Genomic DNA, 9,149 nt, shown 5'->3' with positions numbered 1-9,149 from the left:
GGACATCAAAGAACATGCAGCCAGCCATGTCAAGAAATAGTTCCATACACCAGTGGGCCAACAATAGGTCCAGGAACACTGGCCCCATAACCACACATCCTAGAACCCAGCTCTGCCCACCAGTGAGCCAGCACTAGACCCAGGACTCACTGGGATTCTGCCGTCAGCTGCCTCGTGACTCAGCCTCACCAACCAGCAACCAACAGCCTCTGCACAGATCAGGGTCTGGCAAACAACCAGACTAGGGGCCAACCACACTACCAGACCATGCACAGTAGTCAGCCAGCCAAAACAGAAAGACCCACACAGCCCAATGAGGGGGTACACTAGAGCTTATAGCTTTCGTGACAAGAGGGGAATGAACTACTGGAACACATAGAATGTCTCCTACAAAAGGTAACTTCTCAAGGTCAAGAAATGTAACCAACCTATCATATACATAGAAATAAAAACAGCAAATTAAGAAAAAGGAGACGACAGAGAAACATGTTCCAATTGAAGAAACAAAATAAAACTCTAGAAGAACTAAGTGAAATGGAGCTAGGCAATCAACAAGATAAAGAATTCAAGGTAATAACTGTAAAGATGATCAAAGAACTGTGGAGAACAGAGGAGAAGTATAACAAAGAGCTAGAAAATATAAAGAAGATCCAAAAAGATGTGAAGAACACAATAACTGAAATGAAAAATACAATAGAAGGAATGAACAGTAGATTCAGTGATACAGAAGAACAGATCAGCAAGCCAGAAGACAGAGTAGTGGAAATCACTGAAGCTGAACAAAAAAAGAAAAAAGAGTAAAAGGAAATTAGGAGAGTTTGAGACCTCAGATACAACATCAAACCTACTAATTTTAGCATTCTGGTGTCCCAGAAGAAGACAGAGAGGAAGAGGCAGAGAACACAATTTAAAACATAATAGTGAAAATTTCCCTAGGCTGAAAATGGAAACAGATATCAAGGCCCCAAAAACACAGAAAGTTCCAAATAGGATCAGTCCAATGACGACCACACCAAGACCCACTGTAATTAAAATGGCAAAAATTAAAAATAAAGAGAAAATATTAAAAGCAGCAAAGGAAAATCAACAAGCTGCATACAAGGGAATTCCCATAAAGCTATCAGTTGACTTTTCAGCAGAAACTCTGCAGGCCGGAAAGGAATGGCATGATATATTTAAAGTGATGAAAGAGGAAAACCTACAACCAAGAATACTTTACCTGGCAAGGCTTCCATTCAGATTTAATAAAGAGATCAAAAGTTTTACAGACAAGCAAAAGCTAAAAGAGTTTAGCACCACAAAACCAGCTTTACAAAAAATGTTAATGGGACTTCTCTAAGTGAAAAAGAAAAGGCACAACAACAAACATGAAGATTATGAGAGAAAAAGCATATTAGTAAAGGCACATATGTAATAAGGCAGTAAATCACACAACTAAAATGGACAACCTAGAAGAAATGGACAAATTACTAGAAATATACAATCTCCCAAGACTGAACCAGGAAGAAATTGAAAATATGATAAGATTGATCACCAGAAATAAAATAGAATCAATAATAATAATTTAAAAAATCTCCCAACAAACAAATGTCCAGGACTTAATGGGTTAACAGGTGAATTCTACTGAACATTTAGAGAAGACTTAACACTTATCTTTTTCAAACTATTCCAAAAAATTTCAGAGGAATTAACCATTCTGAACTCATTGTGTGAGGCTAGCATCACTCTTATACCAAAACCAGACAAAGATACCACAAAAAAAGAAAAGTACAGGCCAATATCATTGATGAACATACATGCAAAAATCCTCAACAAAATATTAGGAAACTGAACCCAAAAATAAAACAAAAGGATCATATACCATGATCAAGTGGGATTTATTGCACAGATGCAAGGATGGATCAATATCCACAAATCAATCAATGTTATACAACGCATTAAAAACTTGAAGAAAAAAATCATGTGATTGGGCTTCCCTGGTGGTGCAGTGGTTGAGAGTCCACCTGCTGATGCAGGGGACATGGGTTCGTGCTCCTGTCCAGGAAGATCCCACATGCTGCAGAGCAGCTAGGCCCGTGAACCATGGCTGCTGAGCCTGTGCATCTGGAGCCTGTGCTCCGCAATGGGAGAGGCCACAACAGTGAGAGGCCCACGTACGAAAAACAAAAAAATCACGTGATCATCTCAATAGGTGCAGAAAAAGCTTTTGACAATTTTCAAATTCCATTTATGATAAAAAAAAAACTCTCCACAAAGTAGGTATAGAGGGAACATATCTCAAATTAATACACGTCATATATGATAAACCCACAGCTAAAATCATACTCAATGATGAACAGGTGATGGCATTTCCTCGAAGATGAGGAACAAGACAATGATGCCCACTCTCACCATTTTTATTCAATACAGTATTGGAAGTCCTAGCCACAGCAATCAGACAAGAAAAAGAAATAAAATGAATCCAAATCGTAAAGAAAGAAGTAAAACTGTCACTGTTTGCAGATGACATGATACTATACATAGAAAATCTTAAAGAAACCACCAAAAACTACTAGAACTCATCAATGAATTTGGTACAGTTTCAAGATACTTAGTATATAGAAATCTGTTGAATTTCTATAAATTAACAACAAACTATCAGAAAAAGAAATTAAAGAAACAATCCGATTTACCATTGCATCAAAAAGAATAAAACACCTAGGAATAAATCTAACTAAGGAAGTAAAAGGGCTGTACTCAGAAAGCTATAAGACACAGATGATAGTAACTGAAGATGAAATGAACAGATGGAAAGGTATACTGTGTTCATGGATTGGAAGTATTAATATTGTTAAAATGACCATAATACCCAAGGCAACCTACAGATTCAATGTAATCCCTATCAAAACACAAATGGCATTTTCCCCAGAACTAGAACAAATAGTTTTAAAATTTGTATAGAAACACAAAAGACCCTGAATAGTCAAAACAATCTTGAGAAGGAATAACATTGCTGGAGATATAACCCTCTCAGACTTGAGACTATACTACAAAGCTACAGTAATCACAACCATATGGTACCTACATGAAAAGAGACATATATGTCAATGAAACACAATAGACAGACCAAAAATAAATGCAAACTTTTATGGTCAATTAATCTAACAAAAGAGGCAAGAATATGTAATAGAGAAAAGATAGTCTCTTCAATAAGTGGTGCTAGAAAAACTGGAAACCTTACCTGTAAAAAAAAAATGAATTAGAATACTCCATCACAACATATACAAAAATAAACTCAAAATGGGATAAAGACCTAAATGTAAGGCTGGAAACCATAAAACTCCTAGTAAAAAACATATACAAGGGAATCCTCTTAAGGCTATCTGCTGATTTTTCTGCAAAAACTTTGCAGACCAAAAGGGAGTGGCATGATATATTCAAAGTGCTGAAAGCAAAAACTTGCAACCTAGGATACTAGCTAACAAGATTACCATTTAGAATAGAAGGAAAGATAAAGAACTTCTCAGAGAAGCAAAAACTAAAAGAATTCATCAATAATAAACCTACCCTAAAATAAATGTGGAAGGGTCTTCTCCAAATGGAAAAGAAGAATCTATAGAAAATGGAAAATCCCAATAGGAAAGGCAAATGTATATTAAAGATTAAAGATGACTTAAATAAGCCAGCACATAGACTAAAAGACAAAAAAATTGTAAAAGCAACTATAACTACAATAAACTATAAAGGGATAAGCATGAAGATATAAAATATGATACCAAAAATACAAAAAGTGGGGGAGGAGAGTAAAAAATGTAGATATTTTAGTATGTGTTTGAACTTAAATGACTATCAGTTTAAGCTAATTAGATATAATTATGGGTCAACATAGATGAACCCCATGGTAACCACAAGTCAAAAACCTACAACAGAGACACAGAAATCAAAAAGAAATGAATGCACACACACTATTAAAAAAGTCATCAAACTACAATAGGAGAAACAAAAAGAAGAAGAAATGAACAGAGAACTACAAAAACAACTGGAAAAAAATAATCAAATTGCAATATGTTGAGGTATGTTCCCTCTACACCCACTTTCTGGAGAGTTTTCATCATAAGTGGATTTTGAATTTTACCAAAATCTTTTTCTGCGTCTATTGATAGGATCATCTGGTTTTTATTCTTCAATTTGTTAATGTAGTATATCACTTTGATTGATTGGCATATATTGAAAAATACTTGCATTGCTGGCATAAATCGCACTTGATCATGGTGTATGATTCTTTTAATGTATTATTGATTTGGTTTGCTAGTATTTTGTTGCAGGTTATCAACATCTATTACAAACCCACAGCTAACATCATCAACACTGAAAAGCTGAAAACATTCCCTCTAAGATCAGGAACAAGACAAGGATGCCCACTCTCACCACTTTTATTCAACATAATTTTGGAAGTCCTAGTGCCAGCAATCAGAGAAGAGAAAGAAATAAAAGGAATCCAAAATGGAAAAGAAGAAGTAAAGATAACATGATACTACCATACATAGAAAATCCTAAAGATTCCACAAGAAAACTAGAGCTCATCAATGAATTTGGTAACGTTGCAGGATACAAAATTAATATAAATAAATCTGCCTCATTTCTACACACTAGCAATACAATATAAGAGAAATTAAGGGGAAAAATCCCATTTACTGTTGCATCAAAAAGAATAAAACACCTAGGAATAAACTTACCTAAGGAAGCAAACGACCTGTACTCCAAAAACTATAAGATGCTGATGAAAGAAATTGAACATGGCACAAACAGATGAAAAGATCTACCATGTTCTTGGATTGGTAGACTCAATGTTGTTAAAATGACCATAATACCTAAGGCAATCTACAGATTCAGTGCAATTCCTATCAAATTACCAATGGCATTTTTCACAGAACTAGAACAAATAATTTTAAAATTTGTATGGAAACATGAAAGACCCTGAATAGCAGAACGAATCTTGAGAAAGAAAAACAGAGCTGGAGGAATCATGCTGTCTGACCTCAGACTATACTACAAAGCTACAGTAATCAAAACAGTATGGTACTGGCACAAAAACAGACACATTGATCAATGGAATAGGATAGAAGGCCCAGAAATGAACCCATGCACTTATGAACAATTAATCTATAACAAAGGGGGCAAGAATATACAATGGAGAAAAGACATTCTCTTCAATATGTGGTGCTAAGAAAACTGGACAATTACATGTAAAAGAATGAAGTTAGAACATTCTCTAATATCATACACAAAAATAAACTCAAAATGGATTAAAGACCTAAATGTAAGATCAGATACTATAAAACTCCTAGAGGAAAACAAAAGCAGAATACTCTTTGACATAAAATGACAGCAATAATTTTTTTGGATCCATCTCCTAGAGTATTAAAATTAAAAAAAAATAAACAAATGGGAGCTAGTTAAACTTAAAAGCTTTTGCACAGCAGAAGAAATCATAAACAAAATGAAAAGACAACCCATAGAATGGGAGAAAATATTTGTGAATGAAGTGACTGACAAGGGATTAATCTACAAAATATAAAAACAGCTTATGGAGCTCAATATAAAAAAAAACCCAAACAAACATATTACTTTTATGGTCAAAAAAACCACAAACAACCAAATCATAAAATGGGCAGAAGATCTAAATAGACATTTCTCCAAAGAAGACATACAGATGGCCAAAAAGCACAGGAAAGGATGCTCAACATCACAAATTATTAAAGAAATGCTAATCAAAACTACAATGAGGTATCACCTCACACTGGTCAGAATGGACATCATCAAAAAGTCTACAAGCAGGGAATTCCCTGGTGGTCCAGTGGTTAGGATGCTGCACTTCCACTGCATGGGGCAGGGGTTCAATCCCTGGTGAAGGAACTAAGATTCCACAAGCTGTGCCGCTTGGCCCCCCCCCCAAAAAAATGTCTACAAACAATGAATGCTGGAGAGGGAACCCTCCTACACTGTTGTTGGGAATGTAAATTGGTACAACCACTATGAAGAACAGTATGGAAGTTCCTTAAAAAACTAAAATAGAACTACCATATGATCCAGCAAGCCTACTTCTGGGCATGTATCTGGAGAAAATCATAATTAGAAAGGATACATGCACCCCAATGTTCATTGCAGCACCATTTACAATAGCCAAGACATGGAAGCAACCTAAATGTCCATCGACAGATGAATGGATAAAGAAGATGTGGCACATATATACAATGGAATATTACTCAGCCATAAAAAAGAATGAAATAATGCCATTTGCAGCAACATGAATGGACCTAGAGACAATTGTACTCAGTGAAGTAAGTCAGATATAGAAAGACAAATATCATATGATATTACTTATATGTGGAATCTTAAAAAATTATACAAATTAACTTATTTACAAAACAGAAACAGACTCACAGACTTTGAAAAAAATTTATGGTTATCAAAGGGGAAAGGTGGGGGGTGAATGTAAATTAGGAGTTTGGGATTAACATATACACACTACTCTCCATAAAATACTCAACAAGGACCTACTGTATAGCACAGAGAACTCTACTCAATATTCTATAATAACCTATATGGGAAAAGAACCTGAAAAAGAATGGATATATGTATATTTATAACTGATTTACTTTGCTGTACACCTGAAACTAACACAATATTGTAAATCAACCATACTCCAATATAAAATAAAAGTTAAATTAAAAAAAAAACACAAGGGAAGAAACTTAAAAAAACAGAAAAGAACAAAGTACACACACACAAACACAGGTAACAAAATGGCAGTAAGTACATACCTATCAACAATCAATTTGAATATCAATGGAGTAAATTCTCCATTTGAAAGATATAGGGTAGTTCTATTTTTAGATTTATGAGAAACTTCCATACTCTTTTCCACAGTGGATGCACCAATTTACATTCCCACCAACAATGTACAAGGGTTCCCTTTTCTCCACACCCTTGCCAACATTTCTTATTTGTGTTGTTTTTGATGATAGCCATTCTGACAGGTGTGAAGTGATATCTCATTGTATTTTTTTTTTTTTTTTTTTTTTTTTTTGCGGTATGCAGGCCTCTCACTGTTGTGGCCTCTCCCGTTGTGGAGCACAGGCTCCGGATGCGCAGGCTCAGTGGCCATCCCTCATGGGCCCAGCCGCTCCGCGGCATGTGGGATCTTCCTGGACCGGGGCACGAACCCGTGTCCCCTGCATCGGCAGGCGGACTCTCAACCACTGCGCCACCAGGGAAGCCCTCATTGTAGTTTTGATTAGTATTTCCCTGATGATTTGCCATGTTGAACATCTTTTCATGTGCCTGTTGAACATCTGTATGTCTTCTTTGGAAAAATGTCTATTCGGGTCTTCTGTCCATTTTTGCTAGGGTTATTTCTTTTTTTGATATTGAGTTGTATGAGCTGTTTATTTATTTTGGATATTAACCTCTTATCTGACATATCACTTGCAAATATTTTCTCCCATTTAGTAGGTTGTCTTTTTGATTTGCTTTATCCAGCCAGAAACAGAAAGATCGCCCTGGAACCTCTGGCCTGGAATATGCATGTCCATGAGTCAAGGTTCTTGGAAAGGAGATGAGGTCAAATACTCTGCACTTTCCTTCCCTTTGTTATTACTTTTATGGTCAAAGTGGGGAGATAAGCACCTTTTTGGTACAGCCAGCTGCTACTTGTTTTTACATGGTAGGTTAGACTTTAGGTTTTACAGTGTTGGGTGTTTTTATTTGGAAAGGCCCCCTTTGCGCAGCCTGGCATTCTAGTCTTGGTCAGGTACACTGTCCCCGTGATCTTTCACGGTGCCCTCAGGAAGCCCGAGGACGTTTTGCAAGTTCCCAGAATTTAGGGATTGATTTCCTGACTGTAGTAGAGGCAAAAATTGCTAAGGAACCATCCTTGGTGTGAACCCTCACCGATAGGCAGAGACTGGGGAAAATGAGCTGGGGCTTATGTATACTGTTATTCTTTGAGTGTTTGTAGGAATAAGCTGTGGAGGTTGAAAAGGAAGGAGGAGAGAGGTTGTTTTGTTTTTAAGAGAAAAGAAATGATTTTCTCTTAGATGCATCTCGAGTTGGGGTTTTTGAGCCAACACAGACTGCCAATGCTGTTTTTTTCATTTGGGGAGCAGGGGTTGGACTGAAATCACTTTGGGATTTTTTTTTCTGCAACACTGGTGAATTTTGCCTTTTACAAAATACACTTATGCGGGCTTCCCTGGTGGCGCAGTGGTTGAGAGTCTGCCTGCCAATGCAGGGGACGTGGGTTCGTGCCCTGGTACGGGAAGATCCCACATGCCACGGAGCAGCTAGGCCCGTGAGCCATGGCCACTGAGCCTGCACGTCCGGAGCCTGTGTTCTGCAATGGGTGAGGCCACAACAGTGAGAGGCCCGCATACCGCAAAAAAAAAAAAACAAAAAAACCCAAAAAAACACTTATGGAGATATGTATATATATATTTTTTAATCCTTTTTATAAGAGACTCTCTTCATTAGGTGTGCACCTCCATCCTAGATCCTGTTAGAGACATTGTTTTGCTGTCAGCTGGGTTAAAGGGCTAACCCTGCATGAGTTTGGTTATAAGAGAGTTTTGAAGTTTAAAAAAAAATGGGCAGAAGGTCTGCATAGGCATTTTCCCCAAGAAGACATGCAAATTGGCAATAGGTACAGGAAAATATGCTCTACATTATTATTCATCACTGAAACACAAATCAAAACCACAATGCAATATCACCTCATTCTATTAGAATGGCTATATCAAAAATATTAACTAAAAATAACAAGTGTTGAAAATGATGTGGAGAAAAGGGAATTCTGCTCATTGAAGGGAATGTAAATTTGTGCAGTTACTATGGAAAACTGTATGGATTTTCCTCGAAAAATTAAAAATAGAACTACCATATGATCTAGCGATTTCATTTTGTTTCATATGCAAAGAAAACGAAAACACTACCTTGAAAAGATATATGCACAGATGTTCATTACAGCATTATTTACAGTAGTCAATATATGGAAACAACCTAAGTGTCCATCGAGGGATGAATGCATAAAAATGTTGTGAGAGATATATATATATATATGTATATATATATACATATGTATATGCTTATATTTATATTATTCAGCCATAAAA

The sequence above is a fragment of the Stenella coeruleoalba genome (assembly GCF_951394435.1).
Source record: "Stenella coeruleoalba genome assembly, chromosome: X".
Lineage (NCBI taxonomy): Eukaryota > Metazoa > Chordata > Mammalia > Artiodactyla > Delphinidae > Stenella > Stenella coeruleoalba.
This window is presented reverse-complemented; position numbering follows the sequence as displayed.